Consider the following 27908-nt stretch of genomic DNA (forward strand, 5'->3'; position numbering starts at 1 on the left):
GAAATTCGATATTCACAAGCATCCAATGACTTTTCTGGGGCGATGTATGTCTAAAATATGAAACCAGGTGATTGGCGATTTGCTTTCCATAAATTCTTTAATCCTTCATTTGAATTGCATAAATTATAATGATTTAACATTTCAGCAGCAGATTTATTTCAGAGGCAAATATTTTTTTTGTCCAACTTGCTTACAAGAGAGAGCGCAGCAATGTGAGCAACTGGAGAAAAGAAGGGGATTTTCAAGATCCTTTTTCATTGCTGCTCCTGTATGAGCTCTGCTTTGATTTCCTACGTAAGCTCTCCCTTTTATATGTAGTCATCCGAACCCTTAAGTGTGTATCACGAGGAGAAAAGAAAATAGATTCAGAAAAGAGAGAAAACAAACAACCGCTTGATGTCCATATTTTTGTTTTGGTGCAGTGAAGCAAATTCAGCATTATGACATTGAATATATCTCAATTTGCCGGAAATTCACAATGAAATCCTTTGATGGCTCTTTGAGGTTTGCTTATATGCTTATATGGATATTAACATTCTTTTTTTTTTTTTTTCATTATTAAAGAAACTTAATAAACATATATTTGTTTTGGTGAAGTGAAGCAACTTTAACATGATATCATTAAGTGTTTCTTGAAGAATCAAGGTCATAAAATGTACTTGATGAAACAAGCGTGCTCAATGGTTTCCACGTTTCCTTGGTGAGCTTCCCCTGATACCTATTTTCCTATTTTCTTGCTGCTTTTTATACCTTTCTTGAAAGGTAAATTTTATGGATGATAGGCATTATCAATATTTTCTGTCATTTCGAATATAATTGTATTTATCACTAAATATGTTACAGGTATAGATTCATTTCTAAGGCACATAAATTTACTTGTTCAAGTATTGGCTTTAATGCTTTGTGGCTTTCTTGAGAGAGTGGCTGGATTCCACCATCTATCGAAGAGAAGATTTTCAATAACATTCTTCACTTGCCTTTCTGAGTTTTGGTTGGTTTTCTTTTTTTTTATCTTTATTTGTTTGGGATAAAGGTCTTTGGGAAGTTTGATAGTATTATCTTCGTCAGTTATTCTTTTTCTCTCAAAATTGAAATATCTCCAATGATGAGATTAGAAGGATGGGAGAAGGAAAAGAAGAATTACAATCAGGACATATCTTCATTCCTTATAACAAGATGCTGCCTCGAGTTAAAGACAATACTGTCAGGGTGCCTTCTCCATAGGACAACTCTGAAACAATGCAGGTATTATATTGGACCATGGTCTCCAATTTATGCATACTTTTTATCACTCCAGATTTCAATGCTAACAATCTTGATTAATGTTACCGGTGTAGACTCATTTCAGCAGCACATAGATTAAGTTGTTGAAGTGCTATAATGTTTTGTGGTCTACAAGAGATAGAAGATCAAAATGTGACCAGCCAAAGAAGATAAAAAGATTTGAAGTCATTTTATGCAATTTAACATATATTGAGGTCTAGTTTAGTTCTCTGTAAGCTCTCCGTTTTACCTAATTTTTCTCTGGATTATGTACTTGGAAAATCTGGCAGTCTTCTCAAAATAACAACCTGGATTTTCAGACCAGTCAAAAGCAGTTACAACAGCGAACCTGAAGCTTCATAATGTCCATAATTGAGTTTTGATGAAGTGAACCAAGGTTTATATGTCATTAAATATTTCTCGAAGAATGAAGACCATAAGACCATGTATGACAGGAGCTTGGCATTTTGAGGTTCTTTTTACTTCATTCTTTTTATTATTATTTTTCTTTTTTGGGTTTACAAATAGTTACCTATTTAAACCAAGCATCCAATTTTATCTGCAGAGCTCTTATCATGCTGGGCAAGACTGACAGAGGCTATTCACCTTGAAATATACAACATAACCTCTGTACTTACTTCTTTAAGGTTGCAAACCCACTTTTCATAGATTATTATCTGTTTTAGTTATTAACTGCAATTATTAAATATTAGGACCTGGAACTTTATGTGCAACGCTTCAACTTTCAGCCCTAAAACAACTTTTTTTTTTTTTTTTTTTTTTTTTCTCAGTGTAGTTTCATGCACAAGAGCTGAGGAAAAGATGATTAGGCTTCTTACAGAAGAAGTCCCAAATACACGAACATGGTTACGACAGTCCCAGCACTGATAGCCATTAGAACCTTAATTATCCATCCTGATCCTGAAAAATGTGGAATGTTTTCCCATGTCGCGGCAACGGAAGAAGTAGCCACGAATGACGCAGCCACTCACATGACCTTGTGAGTAATCATCAACATTTAATAATTTGTTTTCCTTGAAAGGGGATAATGCTGAGCAGAACAATGACAAAGCAGGAGGATGTGAAAAATGCAATGTTGTTTCTTACTGTAAAGAACTTAAAAGCCGTAGCCGTTGTTCTGCAAACTTTTGAATTCCTTTTCAACCAACCCTCCTAGAAGGCTGCACCAGGAAGGTTTATGTCAGCAGTAAAAGTTGTTAGTGTTTTTGTTAATGCCGGATGTGCAAAGAAAAGAGAATGGAAAGGAAAAACTGGACTGATTTCATTAGATAAAAAATCTGTATATAACATACTTTAGCTTACTGTTTCAACTACTGTCAGTAAGCTTTTACTTAATCTCAGCTAAACCACTCAAGTCTAACAACTTCAACAAAATAAGCTGAGTCATCAAATTCAAAATTAACACTAAAGTTTACAGTAAGACTTAAACTACTGAACTCTGAAACAGCACCATGCACGTCCCTGTACAGCAGCAAAAACAGCTTCAGACTTTCAGTTTCAGCAAACCATACTTCCAGCACAGCATCAATCTTCAACACTCCACCTTGGTGCTTTGGGTGGAAACACCAAGTTCTAGCCTTAAGGCTTCAAACTTGGATTTGCACAATGCCTTTGTCATAATGTTAGCAACTTGATCATCCCCTCTACAGTGCACTAAGTTTACTTCTCCTTTGCTTCCCTCACAGCATGATACTTAATCTTAATATGCTTAGTTCTGCCATGGAGTACAGTATTCTTTGCCATTGCTACAGCCGACTGGTTATCACATAGAATCAAAGTAGGACCACCCTGCACTTGGAGCAAATCATTCAACATCTTCCTAAGCCACACAGCCTGGTTCACGGCTGCTGCAGCAGAGACGTATTCAGCTTCAGCAGTAGACTGTGCCACAGTCTCCTGCTTCCTTGACAGCCAACTGATTGCACCCTTATTAAGATAAAACACATAACCAGAGGTGCTTCTAGCATCATCCAGGGATCCACCCCAATCACTGTCAGTGTACCCCAACAACCTTAGACTTTCGGATTTCCTAAACCAGATGCCTAACATGCTGGTTTCTTTCACATACCTCAACACACGTTTGGCAACTTTAAAGTGCAATTCACTTGGGTTGCTCATAAACCTTGAGAGGTAACTTGCAGTGAACATTAGATCAGGTCTGGTGGCTGTGTAATACAGCAAACTTCCCACTAAGCTTCTGTATTTCCCTTCATCTACCCTCTCTGCATCATCTGTTTTGCTCAATTTCACGTTGGGAACAAGTAGAGTATTCACTGGTTTACAATTCTCCATTCCAAACCTCAAGAGAAGCTCGGTTGCATACCTCTATTGACACATAAAAATCTTACCAGCAGCCTGACTTATCTCCATGCCAAGGAAGTACTTCATCAATCCCAAATCCGTCATTTCAAATTCAGCTTGTATATCTAACTTAAACTGGTCCAATTCATCAGGATTACTCCCTATCACCAACAAGTCATCAACATAGAGAGAAACCACAGCCACTCCTTTCTCAATTTTCCTAATGTAGAGAGTGTGTTCATTAGGACTTCTAGTATAACCAAGGCTGCACAAATGGTCATTTATTCGGCTGTACCAGGCTCTAGGGGCTACTTCAAGCCATACAAGGCCTTCCTCAGCAGGTACACATAATCCTCCTTTCCTTCAACCTTGTAGCCATCGGGTTGCTCTACATATAGCTCCTCTGAAATCCACCCATTCAGGAACGCTGACTTGACATCCAGCTAGAAAATTTTTCAGTTGAACTGAGCTGCAAGTGCTAACAGCAGCCTGATTGTGTCTTGTCTAGCAATCGGGGCAAATGTTTCCGAAAAATCAATACCTGATTGCTGTGCAAAGCCCTTCACCACTAGCCTTGCTTTGTGCTTGTAGATTGAGCCATCAGGATTGATTTTCAGTTTGAAAATCCATTTCACCTTAATGACTTTCCTTTTTTCAGGTCTTGGTACCAATTTCCAAGTTTGATTTTTATCAATCATGCTGAGTTCTTCCTGCATTGCAGCCCTCCACAATTCAGATTTTGCAGCATCAAGATAGCATCTTGGTTCCACCACTGCCACATTGCACCTTTCGTACACATCAGCCAGAGATCTTGTCCCTCTAACAGCATGTTCTTCTTCCTCATCTGAATATGCCTCTTGAATCAACCCCTCATTCATCTCATCCTGACTTGATTCAGCTTGCACATCAACCCTTTTTTCTTCCCAGTTCCAGACTCCACCTTCATCAACCTTTATGTCTCTTGTGATTACAATCTTCCTAGACTCAGGAATATATACTCTATAAGCTTTAGAGTTGCTGCTATAGCCTATAAATATCCCAATTTCCGCCTTGTCATCCAATTTGGACGTTTTGCTGGCTGGGATCAAAACATAGGCTATGCTTCCAAATACTTTCAAGCTCCCTACAGCTGGCTTGACTCCACTCCATGCCTCAATTGGTGTTTGATGTTTGACTGCCCTGGTGGGCAGCCTATTCAGCAGGAAAACTACTGTATTAACAACTTCTGCCCAGAACACTTAGGAAGGTTCTTTCCAGCCATCATACATTTGGCCATTTCCATAATGGTTCGGTTTCTTCTTTCACAAACACCATTCTGTTGAGGGGTGTATGGTGCTGTGAACTGCTGCTGAATTCCAGCTAGACTACAGATTGTTTTAAATTCATTTGAAGTGTACTCTGTCCCATTGTCACTCCTTACTATTTTGATCAAGGTTCCAGCTTCATTCTCCACCAGTAACTTAAATTTCTTAAACACAGCAGCCACTTCATTTTTCTGCTTCAAGAAATAAACCCAAGCCACCCTTGAGAAGTCATCAATGAAGAGTACAAAGTACCTACTACCATTTAAGGATTTAGTCTTCATTGGACCACACACATCTGTGTGGATCAATTGCAGCTTGTGACTTGCTCTCCAGGCTTGATCTGAAGGGAATGATGGCCTGCTGAGTTTGCCAAGCTGGCAGGCTGTGCACAAGGTCCTCTTCTCCTCTATCTCGGGCAGGTTTAACACCATGTCCCTTGACTTGAGTTCTTTAATTCCAAGGTAGTGAAAATGCCCAAGTCTTCTATGCCATAACTCAGACTCTTCAACCTTGCTGGTTAATGCTGAGTTTTCTGATTTTTTCCAGTCTAGTGGAAAGCTTTTACCCAGCATCCTAACACTCATCAATTCATTTCCCTCACTATCCTTTATAATGCAAGCATGGTTTTGAAAATGCAAGGTGTAATTTCTCTCTAACATTTGACCTACACTTAACAAATTCTGTACAATTTCAGGTACAAATAGAACATTAGAAATAACCTTAGTCCCTGCCTGAGTTTGGACTGCCACATCTCCAATCCCTCTTGCTTCCACATAGTCACCATTTCCAACCTTGACTTTGGAGCTATAGGTCCTGTCCAGCCTAACAAAATTCTCCAAATTTGCTACCATGTGGTTAGTACACCCGCTGTCTATCAGCCAAATATCTCTGCTGGTCTGCATTGAGTAGCATGAAGCCACAAATAATTGTTCTGGTTCACTGCTCTGCTGCTGGTCTTCTGCACTTTGTGCTTGCTGTGGTGGCTGTGCACCCTTGTTCCTGCACACTTTTTCAATGTGCCCGAACTGCTTGCATCCCCTGCATTGGATCCCAGGCCTGATACCATGTTAGTGTTTTTGTTAATGCCGGATGTGCAAAGAAAAGAGAATGGAAAGGAAAAACTGGACTGATTTCATTAGACAAAAAATCTGTATATAACATACTTTAGCTTACTGTTTCAACTACTGTCAGTAAGCTTTTACTTAATCTCAGCTAAACCACTCAAGTCTAACAACTTCATTACAAAATAAGCTGAGTCATCAAATTCAAAATTAACACTAAAGTTTACAGTAAGACTTAAACTACTGAACTCTGAAACAGCACCATGCACGTCCCTGTACAGCAGCAAAAACAGCTTCAGACTTTCAGTGACACGACCCGCCTCGACCCTCCCTACCCCATAAGCTCCGGGCGCACCTATGAGACTCGGGCGGCCGACACGTGCCGTGTGGGAATCTAAAAACCGGTACTCTAATCATAAAAACATTTGCTTGGACTCGTTTTGAAAGCATAAACACATAAGATTTTGAAAATCTGAAAGCTAACTTGTACGTTCATAAAATCCAAAAACGGATGGTATCAGATATTCATATCTTTTATAATCAACACAGGAGATAATCATAAGGATAAAACATAATTCGGTAGCGGTAACAAGCATGACATTTTTACACACATGATGAGTTGATGACGTAAGGGCCCAACCTCGAGAGGAATCACTCCTCAGCACGACTCTTCCTGTGAACCTGGGAAAAAGGGTCTAAAAAGGGGTGAGCTGAAATACTCAGTGAGTGGGGGATTGGGGTGAGTTTGCAAAACATTCTTCAACAATAGTCATGGCATGCAATAGTTCTTATGAAATCCTGAAAACAACATGATTCTATGAACATGATATGGTGGTAGCTAATCATCCTGTATGCATGTAAAACTCGTTTTCTAAAGTTGTTCTAAGTATTATAATATGATCAATTAAACTACAACAATTTCTGAATCCTAGCTCATCACAAATATTGAAAACCTTTTATGAGAACTTAAAGAATAGCTGTAAATGCTCATGGTTCTAAAGACAATGTTTTCTATGAATCATGCTACAAACATCAACTGTTTCATATAGCTAATGCAAACTATCCTCTATACTGAAAACTGAACTGTTAACTGATACTGAAAACTGCAGGCTGGTATCTGAAAACTTTAAACCGATATCCTGTTTGGAAACAGTAAACTGATACTAAAGGTTCTCATGCATGTGATTCTGAAATAACAACTCTACTAGTCATGTGTAACATCCAAACCTCATTCAATGAACACTCATGATTCACAAGACAAAATCTGGTAACTAAATTTAAAACTATTGTGATGATATAAAATTGATAACTGATTTTGGAATACTGTAAACTTTGTGCTGATGACTGAACTTTAAATTGGATACTGTAGCTTTTACTGTTACTAAAACTATAAGCTAATATCTTATTTCGAAAACCGGGGCTAATACTGAAGGCCTCTTAATTTTTGAAAACTCATATTGAGACTATCGCTCATAACTGATACTCAGAACTATGTGATTTTGAACATTCTAAAACTGATTATGATATTATAACAGAAAACCCTCACCGCAACTAGTACCCTGGGGAAAAATCTGTCATACCTGGCGGACCCTCAACGCCCAGGCAGAGCCAATAAAATCTGTCATACCCGGCAAGATCTATCATCGCACGGGCAGACCACTGAAACTGTCATACCTGGCGGACCACTCAACGCCCGGCAGAGCCAATAAAATCTGTCATACCTGGCGGACCACTCAACGTCCAGGCAGGCCAATAAAATCTGTCATACCCGGCAAGATCTATCATCGCACGGGCAGAGCCACTAAAACTGTCATACCTGGCGGACCACTCAACGCCCGGGTAGAGCACTAAATATCTCAATACGCATGCCAGAGCCTGAAGACCAATTATCTCAATACCCAGCGGAATCCTGCATCGCGTGGGCAGAGCCTGAAGACCAAATATCTCAATACCCAGCGGAATCCTGCATCGCGTGGGCAGAGCCTAAAACTGGGGGATGGGTACTTCGTAGGGTGGTTTTAGCACCATAACATCTCATGCATAATCTCAACTAACATGTAAGTCAAGAACTTACCACATATGTGCTTATAAATCATGCATATTGACATAATATTCAAAAATCACATCCAGGGGTGAAACGAAAATTTCCAAACATGTTTTAAAACTGACAGTTTAACCCAGATTAAAAATTACTTTCAATATCACATTTCCATAGCATATGTCCATCACTAATCATAAGATATATACCACATTTCATATAAAAGTAAATCTGCCAAATCGTATGAAATTCCATGCAAATGGGGGTAGAATGCAAGTTTTAAAACATACTTTCAAAACTGACAGAATGCACCCCTTCTCTTTTTCTTTTTACCAAGAAACCATCTACCAACATCACGATCCTCAACCCGTATACAATTCAACAATTCTTACTCTCAACAGCACATTTTATTCATATCGCATGAATACATAAATTCTAATACCAAACTTCACAAACATTTAAATAAAATCACAAGTTAACATGCAAGCATGGATTTAAGGATTTGGAAGAAGATTTGTTTAATCCACTCACCAAATCAAGCTATAATTTCAATGGGGCATTCAAGACAAATATATGTTGATCCAGTAATATTTTCAAGTCATTTCAGAATCAATAACTATTTAAAACACAATTTCTTTCAACTCATTTACATTTTCCTTCAATACCATTTCAACAGCCAACAACTGTCACCACCCATGAAATCAACATTTCCAATTTTATATATTTTCCAAAATTGAGGAAAATCCACCAATGGCACATCGAAATCAACATGATGGAGAAGCGATTTAAATTAATAAACTAAGAAAAATCACATGTAATTTTATGAGGGTAATTACCAAAATTAATCAAATATGGCAACATGCAAACTTATTTTTTACTATTCTGAACAGGTCTAACCCTTCCTTCAACCACTCTTCAAGCAATAATATAACTCATCTCTCCAGTAACCCACCTTTATGGTTTATACATATATTTAAATAGCATGCAACATGAAAACTCAACCCTTGGGAACGAGGTCTATGCATTTTCACCCAAAAATTAGCTCAGCCAACATGCAAAGCAAGATTCACCAAATAATCACACTTACACAAAAAATTACTTCAATCATTGAAATAGCATTAAAAATTTACATGCAAAGGCTTTCATTTAAGTTTGAAAAGAATACAGGTTGAATCCCACTCACCATTTTTTTAGCTCAACCGAAACTTTAAGGAAACCTCAAGCACTCTTTCCTCCAACACTGAAATAAAAAAAATGGTGGGATCTGCGTCAATTCTCATAATTCTCATCCTCCATCTTTGCTTCACTCTTCCTCTCTCACTCTATCTCTAGACCGAAACACCTCTTTCTTCTGTTCTCTTCTTCTTCTTCCGCTCTCCTTCCTTCTTTTCTCTCTCCTTCTCTCACCTGTCTGGGTCTTCTTCTGTCTCGGCTTCTTCTTCTCCTTTGGCGAACAACTCTTTCTTTTTTTTTCTTTTTTTTTTTTTTATATTTTTAATCTTTCTAAATTTATGCTTCTGCCCCTAGATTACAGGTAATCCCGCTAAACCCCTACCACATCAGCTTTTCTTTCAAATAAACCTCCAGATTTTGCCCCTTGTTACATGCAAACCCAGTAGCTTCCTTTTCTTGCTATTTCATCCCCAATAAAACTTTTAAAAACTAACAAAAATCCCCTTCCATAAAAATAAAATCACACAGAATACGTAATATGTATTAGGATTAAAAACGGGGTTTCACATTCAGTTTCAGCAAACCATACTTCCAGCACAGCATCAATCTTCAACAAAAGTAACTGCGACAATCAAACTTGCCACCATTATAATTGAGCCCTGGGCATTTTGAAGCGCTCTTTTTATATCTCATATTGCCTTTGCTTTTTCTGGCAAATTTTGAAAAGTTCGTTCAGTTCTCTCTTGTGTCTATCACTCAGGGTCCTGAATTCTTTCAGATTGCACAAATCTTTTGCTTCTGTCAAGGTGACTGATTATAATTGCTTATTGTCTTAAATTTCTGGTTTTTGTAGGGATGGAAGCTCAAGTAAATCCTCTGTTCACATTGGTTCCATGATTGATGTAGGCAAGAAACCAAAACATTTGTTGACATGCTTGTGTCGAGGCCAGGTGGTTAGCATATCCAGTTTTTGCTTCTGGATCTGTGGTTTTTTTATGGTACTGTCATGACTATCATATTTTTATTTAATTTGACACTCTCTGGAGTCTTTTACTAGATTTTGCTGACATTCTTGAGCTTGATGTAGGCACAACTTCTGCCTGCTGGCAAAGTTGGAAGTCTAAGGGCAGTTCACACTGTTGCCCATATCAATCCTTTGGAGTTTTGAAGTATCAGCTATTGAGAATGTATTTCTGAGACCACTGGTGATCGAGTTAACAATTCTGTGATTGTTTTACAAGCAGCTGTCTTTAAGACTTTCTTGAACTGGTTGCTTTGTGCATCACTTATAGCACCGTATGTCCCTCACAATAGCAGCAATTGATGTTCTCTGTTTTTTTATCAAAAATTTTATACTGCTAACTGAATTAAATTTGAAATAGACATCGTTCAGATGGTACAATTAAAATCAATGCAAGCGCAAACCATTTTGTTCTTTATCTGCAGTCTTGAAACTTTTCCACTTAAATTTTACAGCAAAATGACACAGTTTCTTCCCATGTTAGGTACTCCTTTAAGGCGGAGAACTTAACCAGAATAATCATCAAGGATTGGAACTCTGTTATGCATGGCTGCAAAGTGCAATAGGGTGTAACCTTTCTCATTGTATTTCAGAGTAAGGTCTTGGTGAACCCTTAAAAACAATCTAGTTATCTTCAAGAGTCCTCTGCTACAGGCACAGTGCAATGGAGAGAATATCCAGTCTTGTTGGTTTTTTTAGCAGCACCTCCAATATGCTCTGAACAACTTCTGCATTATAAGCCATGTTTGTTCTAGACTTTAAGAATGAGATTTGATTTTTACTTGTGTTCCCCATTGATGTGGCAACATATAGAGCAGTTAAATCATCCTCATCCTTTTTAAAGTCCATCAACAAGGATTGATTCATCATGAGCTTCACCACATCAAATGCCATTTTTATCCAGGCAATGGAAATTGCACCTCCATTTTCATAGTTAAGCTTTGTAGCCATCCATGGATTAGTCTCCAAGAGCAGCATTACCACATTTGCTTTCCCTTGATGACAAGCTTCGTGCAATGGAGTCTCAAGCTTCTTGTTCACAGTTGCAACAATTTGAAGCGCTGAACCTTGAGGCAAGGTACAACACCGTGTTCAAGTGATAATCAGATTTTTTTTTTTTTTTTCCTCTGTGTGTGTGTGTACCAGAATCTTTGTCTTAACAAAATTGTCAAAGACACCTCTATCATTGTTGGCAATTTCCTGGAAATCTTTGAATCCATTTCCTTCTTCTTAATTGCCTCTGCTACTAATACTTCAAGAAACTGTACAAATCTTGTGAAGTGAAGTAATGTTGAAGAAGTTATCATAGTGTTAATTATCCTCTTTTTGTGTTCTTATATCAATCCATTGATGAGGTGTACTTTATACTCAACTTTGAACTGAAAGTATCCTCATCTTTGATTCTTCATGGAATTCATCAGGTTATTTCCTGGAACCTTTATTCTTACCAAATTAATTTGTGCAGTGGTGAAGAAGCAAATATTATTTTGTAAGGACAGTGAACAAACACTCTATAAGACATAGTGAATGAGTTAACATTATACTCAAATTGATAATTATTAGAAAACACCTTATTAATTTATATGAATCATATGTAAATGGAGTATTATGAAGAGTTAAAAGAAATTGCTTGGATCGTTCTTGCAAGCCGAAATAGTCTCAAAATCACCTAATCATTTGATGGGCTGAAATGCTTTCGCAAGTCCAGTCCACACTTCAATTGAGTTCAAGAAATTAACTATGATGGCCTATATAAAAATTATATAATTTCCAAAAAATTTCACAACATTTAGCTGATACAACCACCTGCAGATTAAATCAAACAACACCCAGCCAGCAATAATTCTCACACAATTCAACCAACACACACAGTCAAGCACAACTCAAGAAACAAATGCAATTCCTGCACTACTTGTATTAAACAGAATAACTGGATGAAAATAGAACAGATGAAAAATGGAAATAACTGAACATAAAACCCTGGCGTTTCGAGGAGCCAGGAGCCTCCACTGTTTTATCAATCCAAAATCAAAAGTTGCTCCCTACTACATCTCTCCCTGAATATATACTAATTCCCTTTTTCCACAATTATCCTTACTCACACAATTTGTATTCTCCAAAACTGAATCCACCCCCAATGACACCTGTACTTTGTGGCCCCTTTCCCTTAACAACCTTCCTAATGCTTTTTACGCCCTTTAAGGGTGTATACCTTATGCACTGCCGGCTTATCATTAGCCTGCACTCGTTTCTAATCATAATCATGAATTACTGATAGCTTCGCAATCTGAATGGCAAAACGGGACACTGAACAACCGGCCCTAGTTGAATCTACTCTGAATTCTGAAAATTCTTTTATTTTCGTCCAAAAGTTTCAGGGCTAACGTATTCAAGTTTCTTGTGAATGCAGTTGAAACTGGAAAGTTTATCGATCAAAATATCGGAGTTAGTTCATCTTTCTCTCCTCATAATTTTGAGACAGTTGCTGTGGAATATATAACATAACCTCCGTCCTTCAGGTTGCAAACCCACTTTTCACAAATTATTATTTGTCTGATTTAGTTTTTAAGTGCAATTGTCGTTATGATGAAACACATGAGGTGCTGGTCTATAATAGGAGGCGTAGGAAGGGGCAATAGAGAATTAATTGTTGTTATTGGGCAAAAATAGGTCCTATGCGTGTGTGTATGTGAGGGAGATTTGTGTGAAACAGGTGAAAATAGGAGTATGGTTGATTGGGAATTCTGTTAGGGAGAGAGAATGAATAGAATAAAAATGAGACAAGAAGAATTAGAAGGTTATTCAGAGAAGAAAAGTGAAAAGGGGAGGTGGCTGGCCCTTGAAGTCCAACAGGCTATGTTACTAAGTTGTTACCCTGTTTATCTTCATTTTTGTTATTTCTTTACTTGTTCATGTTGACTGAGTTGAGGTTATCTTGAATTGGAGTAGAGTTCATCATCTTCAATATATATATAATTTCTGATATTTCCTGTGTTGGGCAAGTTCTGGTTGTGTATTCTGGGTTGATTCATTATGACTGCTGTGCTGTGTGTTTTGAGTGAATGATTCTGCGTAGCTTTCCATCAATGTAATATGGTGTTTCCATATTTATCTTTCTTAAGGAGAAGATTAGATGATATGAAGAAATTTTCCAGACATACAAGTTCATCAAAGTGGTTGAATTTTACAGAAATTTGTTTTCTTTGAAAGGGGATGAAGCTCACCAGAACAATGACAATACAGGAGGATGTGAAAAATGCAATGTTGTTGCTTACCGTAAAGATCCCTTGTTCTGCCAACTGTTAATTTCCCTTTCACTGGTCCCTCCTAGAGGGACTCAACCGGAAGGGTTTGTGCCTGCAGTAAAAGTAACTGTGGCAATCAAAATTGCCACCGTTATAATTGTGTTCCTAGCATTGTGTAGAGCTTCTCTGTATATCTCATCTTGCCTTTGCTTTTTATGGCGACTTTTAGAAGGTTGATTCAATTCTCAGCCGCGTCCATCACTCATGGTCCTTGTTTCTTTCAGATTACACAAATCTTTTCTTCGGTCAAGGTAACGGGTTCTAATGGCTTATCATCTTGAATTTCTGGTTTATTTAGGGATGGAAGCTCAAGTAAATCCTCTTTTCACACTGGTTGCATGCTTGATGTAGGCAAGAGGCCACAAGATTCAATGACACGCTTGTGTCGAGGCCAAGTGGTGAGCATATCCAGTTTTTGCTTCTGGATCTGTGGTTTTATTAGGGCACTGTCATGACTATCACATATTTTTCTTCGATTTAACACTCGCCTGATCTTTTCTAGATTTTGCTGACATGCTTGAGCTTGATGCAGGCACAACTCCTGGGCTACTGGCAAAGTTGGAAGTCTAAGGGCAGTTCACACATTTGCCCATATCAAATCATTTGGTGTTTTCAAGTATTTTTGTGACCCCTGATGAGAGAGTTTTTCTGTGGCTTTAAGGCTTTCTTAAATTGGTTGCTTTCTACATCACTTCTAGCACTGTATCACGTTCACAATTGCAGCAGTTGATGTTCTCTGTTGTTTTATTCAAAATATACATTGCTAACTGAAATAACATCTTTCAGATAGTAAATATTAAAATCAATTCAAGTGTAAACTATTTTGTTCTTTATCTCAAGTCTTGAAACTTCCACTGGAACTTAACAACAAGATGACACACTGTTTCTTCCTTTTATGTCAGGTACTGAAAGGAAGTTGGAGAACTTAACAAAAATCTTCAAGGACTGGAATTCTGACATGCATGGCTGCCAAGAGCAATGGGGTCTAACCTTTTCCATTGTATTGTAGAGCAAGGTCTTAGTCAACCCTCAAAAACAATCTTGTTACCTCCAAGTATCCTCTGCTACAGGCACAATGCATTGGAGAATGTCTTGTTGGTTTTTTGAGCAAAATTCAGCCAAACCACCAAGCTCCAACATGTTATGAACAATTTCTGCATCATAAGCCACGTTTGTTACAGAGTAAGAATGAGATTTGGTTATTACTGTAAGCCCCAATGATGTAGCAACATGTAGAGCTGTTAAATCATCCTCATCTTCTTAAAATTCCATCAACCAAGATTGATTCATCATGAGCTTGACCACATCAAAATGCCCTTCCGTTTTCATAGTTAAGCTTTGTAGCTAATCACGGATTAGTCTATAAGAGCAGCATTACCACATCTGCTTTCCCTTTGTGACAAGCTTCAAGAAATGGATCCTCAAGCTTTTTGTTCACAAATGCAACTCAATGGTATCGTTCTCGAATTTGAAGCACTTGAACCTTGAGACAAGGTGCAGCATGGTATTCAACTAATGATCAGTTCTTTGTACTAGAATTCCTTCGTTGTCTTGAACTAAATTGTCAAAGACCCCTCTATATCATTGACTCGTTGGCAATTCCATCAAATGCCTTGAATCCATTTCCTTTTTCTTAATTGCCTCTGTTTCTGAGGCTTAAAAACTCTCGAAAACCCAGAAAATTAGTGCTAATTCTGTGATGTGAAGTGTTGTTGAAGAAGTTATATTGTGTAATTCTCCTGTATACACTCTTTCTATCAATCCATTGCCATTGATGAGTTGTAATCCTGTAATACTTGATTGAGATTCAGTTTATAGCCAAAGGGCAAACAAGGCAGTGTGAAGGTACAGATTTAGTCAAATGAAATTTGGGATGCAAAAGCTGCAAAACAGAATATGGAGTATGACCTAGTCTTTTGTGCCACAATTCAATATTAGGAGATGCAGTAGTCGATAAAAAAGAACTAGGTAAAGTATCTTTATTCAATTGTAAAACAGTAGGTAAAATATCATTTGAAGACTGACAAACAGTTTTTTTTATTTTTAAATTTTTTTTTTTTTTTAATTTGTATTTTTTTTATTTTTTTTTATTATTTTTTTTTCTTTGTTTTTGTTTTCTATTCCTCTTAACTTGCCACTGTAAAGATCTTGAACGAGGCAAAAATCAGGATATAAATTGATAACACAATTATTTGAACTGGTGAATTTAGACACTGAAAACAAATTGTGCTTAAATTCTGGAATATGTAACAGGTTTGTAAGGTGAAAACCATTGGCCAATTCCACAGAACTTACATGTTTAATGTGTGTTTTAGTGCCATTAGGTAATCCTACAAGCGTTTGTGAAGAAGGTTCTAAAGTGATGGGTGATTGTAAGCTAGAATAATTGCAAGTAATATGGTTTGTAGCCCCTGTATCTATGATCCAAACATCATTCTTTAGCAAGAAAAGTAAGCATTTACAGTGCCAAAAATTATACCTGCAAGATTGGTAGCAGGGGGTGTGACATTCTCCTTACCCAAAAGCTGAAGAATTTGACTATATTATTCAGGTGTTAAAACAGGTCTAATGGCATTACCATTCCCAGCTTCCAATGAGTCCGAAACAGAACTCTGTGTTTGTGCTTGATTGGCAGCAATAGCCTTTGTTTTAGCATTTGTTGGTAATCCGCTAGATATCCAATCAACTTATAGCTATTTTCCCTTTTCTGATCACGCACATGACAGTATTCACACTCAACATAGGGTTTCTTACCCTTGTACTTCTAGCCTGAATTCTGAACCTTGCCATTATTCTGAGCATACAAAGCAGTGAAAACTTCTGAATTGACACTCATTCCCGTAAGAATTTTCTGGCTTTCATCCTGACTTACAACTGAGTAAGTTTGCTTAACTCTTGGCAAAGGATTCATAAGCAATATTTGGCTCCTCAACATCGAATTTGAGTCTTCAAACCCATTAAAAATTGTAATAGCTTCTGTTGATTGAGGTGCTCAAGAAAAGCCTTGGTAGAAACACTTTTTGGAGCAGGTAAGCTTACTAATGAGTCCAACTCATCCCAAAGAGACTTCAACTTGTTATAGTATACTGCCACTGTGTTTGTCCCTTGCGTGAGATTGACAATCTCTTGGTGAAGACCAAAAATCCTTGTTCCGTTAACCTTGTGAAATTGCTCCTTCAAGTCTTGCCAAACTTGAGAAGCATCAGTAGAATAGACGATCCCACTGAAGATCTCCTTTGATACCGAGTTAAAAATCCACGCAAGCACCAAAGAATTGCATCGATCCCACTGTGGCACTGACCGTGAGTGAACTGATGTCTTTGTGCATGTCCCATTTACAAAACCTAACTTGTTCTTCGCACATAAAGACACTGTCATTGCCCTACTCCATACTCCATAACTTTCAGTCCCCATTAATTGTTCAGATACAAGAACGGAACCTCGTGTATTTGAGGGGTGAACATAGAGAGGAGAATTGGAATCGATTGAGAGAGTCGCAGATTCTTGATTTGAGGTCGCCATAATCGACGAAATTGAAGCTTCAGAGAAACTAAGCTAAAATTGAAGAAACGAGAGAGATTGAGCTTCTTTGACCTTGATTAGAGTGAAATTGAGAGTCTGATCAAGCCAATTTCAGATCAATCTTGCGGAAAAATCACGCTCTGATACCATGTTGAAGAAGATGTAATCGATGAAGAGGGGAATGAATTTATTTCAATATTCTTAAAATCCAATTTCAGATCAATCTTTCAAATGTTATTCTGGTTTTTACAATAAAAATAACATCCAAAAATGTATTTGTTTCAATATTCTTAAAATCCTATTCTACTTTATTAATCTCACCGAACATTAATAATTATCTTTCTTATAAATATAATTCAATTTTATATTTTTTTCAAATATTATTTTAAAAAGTATTAGAATAATGAACCAATCGGACAATGTAACTAACAATACAATTGTTTAGTATATACAAATCAATTCCTTAACAGACAAATCTGTATAATATTTTGCTCAATATAAGAGATATCTAAAATTTGTCCATGTATATATAAACATCAATTCATCCACTTTTGTTGTTAAAACACTATGATTTTCATTTTCTTTAATAAATATATTTTAAAAAGATTGACTTTCCATTATGCTTTTATGGGTATAAATTGTTATTTCTGCTTAACCATTTTTGACATTCTGGAAACGCCAAAAAGTTTGAAATTACTTGTTTGCTTGATCTGTAATTAGCAATTTTATAATGCTGAATCCATACTTCATTAATGGAGATTTAGAGATTAACTTCTCTAATATTGGTAGCTTTGTAGGGCAAATGAGATTAAATTCTTAGTATTTTATACAACATTTTCATCTGAGCAAGTTCTGGTCACAATTCAGGCATTAATATATCAGTTAAAACTTGAAACAACAGAATAAATAAACTATGAAGCGTGAAAACAAATGTATATGTAAGACTAGAATTTTTCATATTTAATTCTCAAACACCATTTTTTTTTTTTTTTTTTTTTTTTAAACTTACATAAGTTTAGTCACACTTTAATGAAAAATCCAGTAGAATTTGTCAGCCTAATTGGATATTAGAAGTTTCTTCGAAGGAGTTAGGAAGATTACCGGAAAGGATGAAGCTGTGAATTATATATCATCTGTTATTTCCAGTTTCTGGTGGATCTTGCAAGTCCTGCTATGTGCAAATTTAGCTTGCTTTGGAAAAACCAAAAATATTAGGAGATGGATCCAAGGCTGTTTGCTGCAATAGGAATGAATGATATGCATACTTTATAAGATCAGCTCTAGAAAATGTTGAATTCAGTATTACACATTGCTTCAAAGAACGGAGACAGAATTGGTCATGGAAATTATTAAACTTAGGCCAGAAGTTAAATCATCAAGTTTTCTGGAGATCTAAAGATATACATCTATGATTATATTTGAGAGTTACTTGTTTGCCTGTCTCAAGTTCTTTATCTATATGTTCTGACACTAAAATCCATAATTGTGCAGATTTAGTTGGACATTTTAATTCTTTATGGTTTAATTGTGTTTCCTGATTGAACACCTTAACTCTTATGCCAGTTAGCAGAGTACGTCATAAATAAAAACAAATATAATGTTGAACAGAAACTCAGCACAACACTTGTCAACATCGAAAATGGAAGTTGAAATAGGAGTTGATGCAATTCAGAATCAAGATGGACGGAAACCAGAAGTTCGTGATAATAGTTTATCTAAACGGAAGTCCTCATCGCAGAAAAGAAAGAGTTCGAAAATCCTGCACGAACAAAAGCATCAGGGGCAAAAACACAGAAAAACTGATAGAAATCTTTTATTATTTCCTTTGAGAATTTATCTCTATCGTATTTTCGGGGTTAGTCACTGAATTTCGAGTCTAGGTTTATAACAAATATTACATGTCGTCTATGAGTCTCCAGGCAAAGGACAATAAAGCATATTTCATTTTACATATATACATACCCTCCTTTTGAAAACTTTCGCTGTTTCTTCCCATGTAAATTCCTAACAAAACTCAAAAGTCCTCTCTTTCTTTCACATGCAATTCCCAGTAATGAAATCAGCTCTCAGATGCTCCACTCTCCTAAACATCTTCTCCACTCCTCAAACCAACCCATTCTCTTTCTCGCGAATTTCCTCATTTTCCTGCCAAATCCACTCCGTACACCCTCTTCTCTGCTCCGAACCCGAGTCCAGCCATCCACCCAAAACCCAGAATCTCCTGGTGTATGGTCTATTTATGATCCTGTCACTGCCGGTCGGGTTACCAAAAAGACAGTTGAAGGCAGTGAAGAAGCTCGAGAGGCGGGCCGGTCCTGGTGCCAGAGTCGAGTGTTGGTGATGATTTGGAGAGGACAGGGTTTGTGGGAAGTTAAGAAGTCAAAGTTCAGGGATTTGGAGAAACCTCACATGAAGAAGAAGGGTAGTTTGGGCTTTGGGGACTAATGGGAAATAAGAAGAAAGGGAAGGGCAATAGTGTAAGTTGGTTTTGTGCCGACTGTGGCCACACGAGGGGCATGGGTGGGGGATGTGTCATCGTGTGAGAGCGTGGGGACACGAAGAGGTTTTCTGAAGGGATAGTGGAAATACGCGTGGTGGACCGCAGAAGCCGGAACAGGTGCAGCCAAAGCGTTTGCGAGATGTGAACAAGGGATTAGTCAGTTGATCGGAGAATTCCTCTGTAAGCAGTGAATATTTGAAGTGATAATTGGTTTTATTTTTGTTTTTAAAAGTTAAATTTTTTCCCATTAATGTTTGCCTTGGAGAAATGTGAACATGAGTTAAATTCACTTCCTGAGTGATGCCATATGTCTTGTTTAGTTTTGTCAATCTACATAAATATCGCGTACATGGAGTGGAGTGTTTAGAAAGTGACTTAACCAACTTTTGCTAGCACTCCTCTGCTTAGTGATACCCAAAAATCCCTTGGTCTTCTTACATGTGAACAGGTCGGAAATTTGGAACAACTGTAAGATATTGCAACCTTTGGTAACGAAGAAATCTGTGAGGATAAGGGTCGTGGAGTGAGTAGATGGAGATTACGATCATTTGGGGGTTCTTCTTGTGTATTGGGTAAGTTTTAGTTTGAGATTTTTAATATGGATGAACAATGTGATTAGTGTGGTCAATTGGGTAGAGATCGAGGGACTGGCTTCCTTGTAAAAAAATGAGATAATGGACTTGTAAATGCTTTGTTCATGTCAAAGGAAAGTGAAGTGTGCCTTTACAAATAGTTTATATTAAGTAAAGTTTAACCCGAAATTCTTATAATAGAGGTACTTGTCATTTCCATTTTGGTTCTTGTGTCTCTTGATATTAGGTCTGGACCCTTAGGAGTGAAGTTGCTAGGGTGCTTGGTGGTGGTCTTGTCCCAGGTTGTTTCATCTGACTGTTTCTATTCCTTGTTTTGGTTAATTGCTTGGAGTTATTAACTTCTTTGTTTTCCTACTTTGTTGATGCGAATTTATTTGATAGTGGTTATTGGAGATATATAAAAACTCTGTATTTATTAGCTACAATTCTTGGAAGCCAACCTTTTAAAATCTTATTGGGCCTTGAATAGCATTAGATACTATACTACCTCCCTTTGCATGTATCTCATCTTGTTGTCAGATTTACTACCTATGCAGCCTCTTGTCTAAAATTCAGTTTTAGCCGACAAAAAGTTGCGCTGTTTTCAAAGATATTTATGGTAATACCTCACTATGCTATTCTGGCTGACAGCATGATCCTTCTATTTGCAGCATCAGCTTGTGAAAAGAATGACCTTAGTGCCTTAATTTTTTCCCCTGTAAATTGGATATTTCAAATTTTATTTTTTCATGTTTATGATTGCGTATACAGGCTCTTTAGTTTTTGGTTGGTGGCGATCCTGGTGTTGGCAAGAGCACACTGTTGTTGCAGGTATGTAATTCCTGCAAGGGTTAGATTTTGTCTCATGGATTCTCATTCTATAGACAAACATATGAATTCTCTATCAAATGCTGAGGAGTTTAATTCCTTGATTTATTGCATGATTCATTTTTGTGTAATAATGCTTTCTTTTCATGCCAATTTTTACATTTGAACCGGCAGATGGCTGCAATAATAGCTGAAGGCCGTGATGTTGGTGAACCCGCTCCGGTTGTGTATGTCTCCGGTGAGAGGGTTAGTGTTGCATGTTGATAATTGTCTTTCATTCAAAGCATGGCTATGTCACGTCGTATACATTTTCCAGCTTTCTAATTATTTTCGTGTGTGTTTGTTTGTATTTTATATATATATATATATATATATATAATATATTATAATTTGTATCTTTCTTTATATACAAATAATAGATTTTCATTTTTTTTAATTAATAGTGGAAATGTGTTTTACAAAACGGGAGAACTAAAGTTCTAAGGAGGGTTGACCACCCTTTTAGGCTTATGCTTTTCTTTGTTTCTTAGAGGTCCTTTATTTGGTCATTAAATAATAATTAAATAGCTTTTATCTTTGTAGGACCTTTGATGAGATTGTTTGCTGCATGGTTATTTGTCAACATCTAAACATATTTATGTTCACTCTTTGGAAATGAATTATAGTATTTTATTGTTTCGTTATATCTAACTGATAGTTTGCTGGAAACTTCATCGGATGGAGACATGCTTAAAATCCTCTGAATAGATCTTGGGTTATTTGATTCTAGGTTAGTTTCTGGAAGCCTATTTAGCATCTGGATGGGGAAATCATGCTATATGTTGTCGTTAAAAGTTGTATTGTTTTTCATTATGGCTATGCAGACATCAAGACACCTTTAAGACTTTAGAGTAATACTTTTTTCCTTTTTGTTTCCTCATTGTGATAGAGTGTTGAGCAAATTGGAAATAGAGCTGATCGGATGGATTGGAAACGGAGGAACTTTTCTTGTATTCCAGTACCGATGTGGAGGTCCCAATTTTATGCCATTTTTCTTATGACCGACTTTTCTGATCTTTTCCTCTACACAACACACTATTATGTTTATGATTTTTATATCTTATTGACTCAATTATTATATTATTATTTCTTAAACTCGATTGTGAAAATTTGCCTTTTTGTACCGTTTTGATTAATGTAACATGAGTGCATTGAGGGATAAGGAGCAATCATTTCTTCCTATCCACCCCTCCTTTGGTGATTTGTGTATTAACATCAAATCACTTTTTTCTTGCAGTTACTTAACTTCACCCGTACTTGCATCAAATATCTGTTATAAATGGGTGCAAAGAATTTTGTTTTAAGAATGTTCGTTTATGTAATACATGTCATGATCTTCTAATTTTTTTGGATGCCAAGAAGATTTTCGGTTATGCATGTCATGATCAATAATTTTTTTTCTTATGCAGAAAGTAGTATTGAACTAAGTATCTTTGGTGCTATCTTTGTAATTGGCTGATACTTTTCCTCAGCTGCCAAATTTGTTAGCTTTATCATGAAAGCAAATATTATGTTTAGTTTTTTGGATCTGTAGCATCATGGAGGATGCCCAATAATTGGTATCTTTTTCTGATTTCAGGACATATTAGAAAAAGTTCAGCCCCTCTCCCCTCGGGTGCTAATAATTGATTCAATTCAAACAGTTTATTTAAAGAAAGTTAACCGAAGGCTGGAGGGCTCATACAGGTTGATTTTTATGTCTACAGTCCTGCCAAGTCTGAATGCATGTTTTAGCTTAATCTGTTTGCCTTATATGCTGCTTCTGTTATGATCTTTGTGAGATGATGTATGAATGACATAGCTTAAAGGATTCTTTAATTGTACAACCTATTGTTAGTTGATAACAACTGTAAAATTCTCATTTGTGAAATAATTTTGCATTATATTCAAATTTTAACCTTGCTCTGCACCCAACTGTTAACATTTCTAAATAGAAATGAAAGAATTAAGGATGGCAAGACTTTGTAGTTTTGGTTTCTTACATGAGCGTTGCAACTGATATTGTTATATTTATTTCGGTTAATCTTATAGGGTGGTTTTGTGATTGCATTTTCTTCTGAGTATAACATTGCATTGGTGTACAACAGGTGAAGGAATGTATTTTGGCCTTGCTACGTTTTGCAAAGAAGTCCAACTCCAATTCTTTTGGTGAGAAACACATTAAGTTATGAATTCTTTCTAAACTCAATTTAATAGAGTGAGAGCACTTTCACACATTAATGGAAAATGTCATACTAGGTGTTTGAAATGTTTATGTTAAATTCTAAGTATATGCTACATGAATGTTGAATCTATGATCAGTTGTTCCTTATTTGGTGGCCGATGTGCAACTCTAATTATTTCTGTTTTTACTTATCTACAAAGGAATGACTGTGAGTTTTTTTTTTTTTTTAATTTTTTTTTTTGGTATGATCTCTCGGCTTTCGATTTGTTGCTGGTTAATTTTTTACATTGGACCTTGTTCATCAAAATAATTGTTTTGGTAGATTGATGGCTTATTTCTAGGATTTCATGTGAATGTTGTCTACCTGTATTTTTGTAATCAAATTGCATGGGTTGAACATGGTTAATAATTGGCTGATCTCTTGTGCTTCTGCTCTTTTCTCACTTTTCCCTCTCTTCTGTTTATTCAGGTCTGGGCATGTGACAAAATCTGGTGACATAGCTGGGCCTCGTGTTCTCCAGCACATTGTTGATGCTGTCTTATATGTGGAAGTTTGTACCTTAAAACAATATTCTTTTCTTCGTAGTTGATTTTGTAGGCTTTTAAGAATTTTTTATTTTTTATTGATGCTTTCATTCTAGTTGTTTGCTGATTGCCGGAAGTCCTTATTTTGAATCATACATTGCTTAATGGCATGAAGAAAATCTCTGATTGTTTGTGTTTTTGAATGCTAATCTTAGGGTGAGAAGTGCTCATCTTACGTCTGCTTCGAGCTGTGAAGAATCGTTTCGGGTCCATTGATGAGGTAATAATGATTTTATAGATGATGGCAGTTCGAACAGGTGCTAGTATGTGCAGATAATTTATTAACATAACAAAGATGAGTTTATTTTCTTACTCAAATGGAGAAAATATTATCTTATCGACCATTGTTGAGGATTTATCTTTACTTTCAGCTTGGGTATTTGAAATGTCTCAATCAGGACTGCAAGTTGTTTCAAACCCAGTCAATGTTTTTAAGTGAGCGCACTCAGATTCTGATGTTTTAGCTGGACTTGCTGTTGCTGTTATTATGGATGGTACTCGGACATTCCTTACTGAAATTCAGGTGCTTTCCAATGTTTTATAATTGTTAGCTTTTTCCACATTTGCTACTTCTTGTAACACGTTTTAGAATGGTAAGTCCAATTTAATGAATATGGTAAACTTGTTTAGTTTCCAGATCTATTATGTTTAAACATTATATTAAGGATAATCAACATTCTAAAGGCTTATAATTGATGTACTTAAATGGTTATTTGTACTAGTTTGTGTCACTGTGTTTTGTTTATATTTTTTCAATTTTATTTTTACTGATTATGTACGTATGGTACAGAGCTACTATTAGTATTCTGTGGTGCTGTCTTTTAGAGTACTTCTGTGCGTCCTTTTTCGTGTAATTTAGACTTGCAGAGTTAAAGTAAATAATTTGCGGATGTGTGTTAAACCAACAGCTTCAAGGGGTGGAAAATCCATCTAAGATAAGTTTTATTTTGGGAGGTTAAGAATTTTTTGGTGGAATTTCTAAGTGAGTGAGCTACGATGTCAGATTTTTGGTTATTCTGTTGCTTTGTTAGCCAATTTTAGTATTCTTTTTGGCCTAAACTTCTTAAAAAAAAAATTTCTGACTTATAGTTTCCTTGCATGTACCTAATATGTTTGATCGACTTTCTGGATTTTCATGTAGGATTTATGTTTTGTCTGGCTACGGATTTTCAAAACTGTCAATGGTATCAAGCAAGCAGAGCTGACATGATTATTGCTGTAAGTACTACTTAAGTTCTTCTGTCATCACATGCATGCCATAGTAGTTGTGTTTCTCTTCCTATAGAAAAGAAATTTTCTCTTAAAGGTATTGTTGTGCTTCACTGTATTTGCTGATTACGTATTTGCTGTTTCTAATAGTTTCTTATCAATTAGCTATAGTTGTTAGATGACTAGACCACTTAAACTATTTCTAGTTTCCAGCTAGGAAGGCCTATATGAATCGAGGAAGTATTTTTGAGAATGTCTTGCCATTTATGAGACATTAAGCTTCACATAGGCATTAATTGAATAGTTCAGTACCAAAAAACCCCATTTAGTTACTTAGGAAGTATACAGGCAAACATTTACACAATGTTTAATAGTTGGTTTAAATTGATTAATAAAAAAGCATAATTGGTGCATGTTTGGTTCCCTGGTTACAGAAAATGTTTTTTTTTTTTTTTTTTCCCTCTAAACGATCATGTGTTATCTGCAGCAGACAACTTATTTAGCTAACAATGTGTAGAGACTGCTTTATACTTTTGTCAGAACACCCTGATGAGTTTACTATCAAGAACATGTTTATGTCATTTTCTGCTTTACCAGGATTGTTTTGAATGAACCACAATTTCTTTTCATGTGACTGAGTAAAATATCATCTTTCATGACGAGGTATAATACTTGAAGCTTAGCATTCAAACTTATACTACAACTTACACCTGACTGACAAATGGATACCAGAATTTAGAAAACGAAACTTGTGCTCTGTACACATTCTTGAAAACATGTTTTTAGAAACAGAAAACAAAAATCGCTGCTAAATATGCCTTATTTTTAAATTGATCCAACATCAACAAAACCTAATTCATCATATCCAGTATGTTATTCATTTTCAGGAAATGGTATTCAAAATGTTATTTCCATATTCCTTCATCTTTTTTAGGACAATTTAAACGTTCAGGACTCATTTGTTATGATGTTACTTTTCAAATTGATTTAAGGTATTTATGCTTCTGTCTAACAAGTAATCTTTATCATGATTGCTTCAAGCATTCAAAAGCATTCAATTGTGACAACTTCTCTCTGGAATTATAGGTTCTCATGGAGCAAGCCGGTCTGCAGCTTCGAGAAAACGTAAGTTTCTTAACATACTATCTATCTTTTCATAAATGATTTCCTTATCACTATTTACTCTTTTCTCCCATAATTTCAAAAGGGACTTTTATCATATTAGGGTCTTCTATAATTCATTCTTCCCTTTGTTTTTGATCTATATGTGCACCAAGTGCAGGCATAATAAATATTTTGAAATTGGTACTTCTAAATTGTTATACATACAATCATATACATTCACCAGATGCATTGGCGATTTTCATGTCTAAATATATGGTATTTGTAAGCAATGGAAAATACCCAATGGACCCTTCATTGGCTGTACTTTATTTAGAGGATCCCATAAGCTTTGTGGTTATAGTTATTTTCTAGTTACTGTATGGGCTACTGTTTTTTTACTTCTTTTGTTTACTTTTATATTTGATTTTTTTTTTCTTTTAAATCTTTCTACACCAGGCCTTATTTCTAAATGTTGTTAGCGGGGTGGCCCTGAAAGAGACTTCTGGGGATCTTGCTGTAGCAGCAGCAATTTGTAGCAGGCATGTGTTTTGAGTAGCTGGTCCATTGCTTACCTCTTCAACTAATTCTTATGTTCTCTCTATTTATGGGTTTATACATTTTCTCTTAACTTTTCGTAATTTTTGTTTTGTCCCACCCATTATAATTATGACATGGAGATATCATTACATTTCTACCATGATTTATGCAAGATTATCTTGATTGATTTTGCTTTGAGTCGTGTCTGTGGTTCTCTAGTTTATGCATATGCTGCAAATACTTTTTCTTTTTCCTGAATAAATGAAAGCTAACCTTCTTCTCTTATTCAGTTTCTTGGGGCTCCCTATTCCTAATAGCATTGCATTCATAGGCGAAATTGGCCTTGGTGGTGAGCTTCGCATGGTGAGCACAAATCTAATCTCTAAATTCAAAGAGATTTTCCACGACATTATTACATATATGCTTGCACAGTCAGGGCACATGCCTCCGTACGTAGATTCTTGTGTCTAGATTAGCAAGTCTCTGTTTTCACACTTTATGGTTCTATTCCCTATTGCAATATTATAGGTGCCGGGAATGGAGAAAAGAGCGAGTATGGTGGCAAAACTAGGATATGAAAAATGTATAGTCCCAAAATCAGCCGAGAAATCTCTAGCAAGTATGGGTTTGGAGAAGATGAAAATCATAGGCTGCAAGAATCTGAAAGAGGTCTTCAACATTGTGTTTCCATCCCATCGCCATCTTGTTGTATATTAAATGAAACCTAGCACACTTTTTCTGTTATTGGGGTATGGTAAATGAAACCCCTCCAAGAAACTTGTATATAACTTAATTAAGGTGTAAAATTGCTAAGCTAAGCTTGTTTTCAGAAAATGCGGGGGTTTTGTGAATTTCTGTCTGTACATATACTCCCTATATTAGAAAAATTGTGAGAAAAATATAATTCTCTTTTTGGTATTTATAATTATTTTCGTATTCTGCTTAATGCATTGCATTTTGGGAATTATCTTTTGTGTTCATCTTTATTGAGCTTTCTTTTCTGTTTAAACTTTCCCATTTTGAGAAGAGTAGTAAAGGGTCAGTACATTCTCCAGATTTTGTAACAACTTTAAACAAATATCCTCAAATTTATATTTTCAGGAATCTGCATTTCTTAATATTCTGCAATTACTCACTCTTTACTCATTCTTCCGAATCCTGTTTTATGAAAAAAGTAAAACAAGCAATGGAATTGTAAAAGAAGTTGCAAATAGTTTGCTTGAAAGAAATTCCATGTCTGTACGAAAAGGAAAGACAATCGGAATAGCTTTGAAAAAATTTCACGTGTGCCCAAACCAGCATCACCGCAAGGTATCACTTTTCCCATTAATTCTCCCCAGTTTTTGGACCAACTATTTTTC

General features: G+C 36.2%; 1 long non-coding RNA gene and 1 pseudogene across 4 annotated transcripts; both read left to right on the forward strand.

The window, feature by feature from the left end:
- Nucleotides 1-156: 156 nt before the first annotated feature.
- Nucleotides 157-10368, forward strand: LOC116105118. 4 transcript variants are annotated; one of them, XR_004124026.1, is made up of 11 exons: nucleotides 157-268; nucleotides 423-504; nucleotides 598-700; nucleotides 844-991; nucleotides 1116-1245; nucleotides 1338-1495; nucleotides 1584-1735; nucleotides 1829-1910; nucleotides 2055-2263; nucleotides 10015-10111; nucleotides 10249-10368. It is a non-coding gene; the product is annotated as an uncharacterized LOC116105118 (long non-coding RNA). The 4 variants fall into 4 exon arrangements; XR_004124025.1 differs by having other exon boundaries at nucleotides 1338-1735; XR_004124028.1 differs by having other exon boundaries at nucleotides 1338-1735; nucleotides 2060-2263.
- Nucleotides 10369-18648: 8280 nt separating this feature from the next.
- LOC116105089 lies at nucleotides 18649-27264 on the forward strand (annotated as a pseudogene).
- Nucleotides 27265-27908: the final 644 nt, after the last annotated feature.

Source organism: Pistacia vera, unplaced genomic scaffold, assembly GCF_008641045.1.
Source record: "Pistacia vera cultivar Batoury unplaced genomic scaffold, PisVer_v2 Contig492, whole genome shotgun sequence".
Classification (NCBI taxonomy): domain Eukaryota; kingdom Viridiplantae; phylum Streptophyta; class Magnoliopsida; order Sapindales; family Anacardiaceae; genus Pistacia; species Pistacia vera.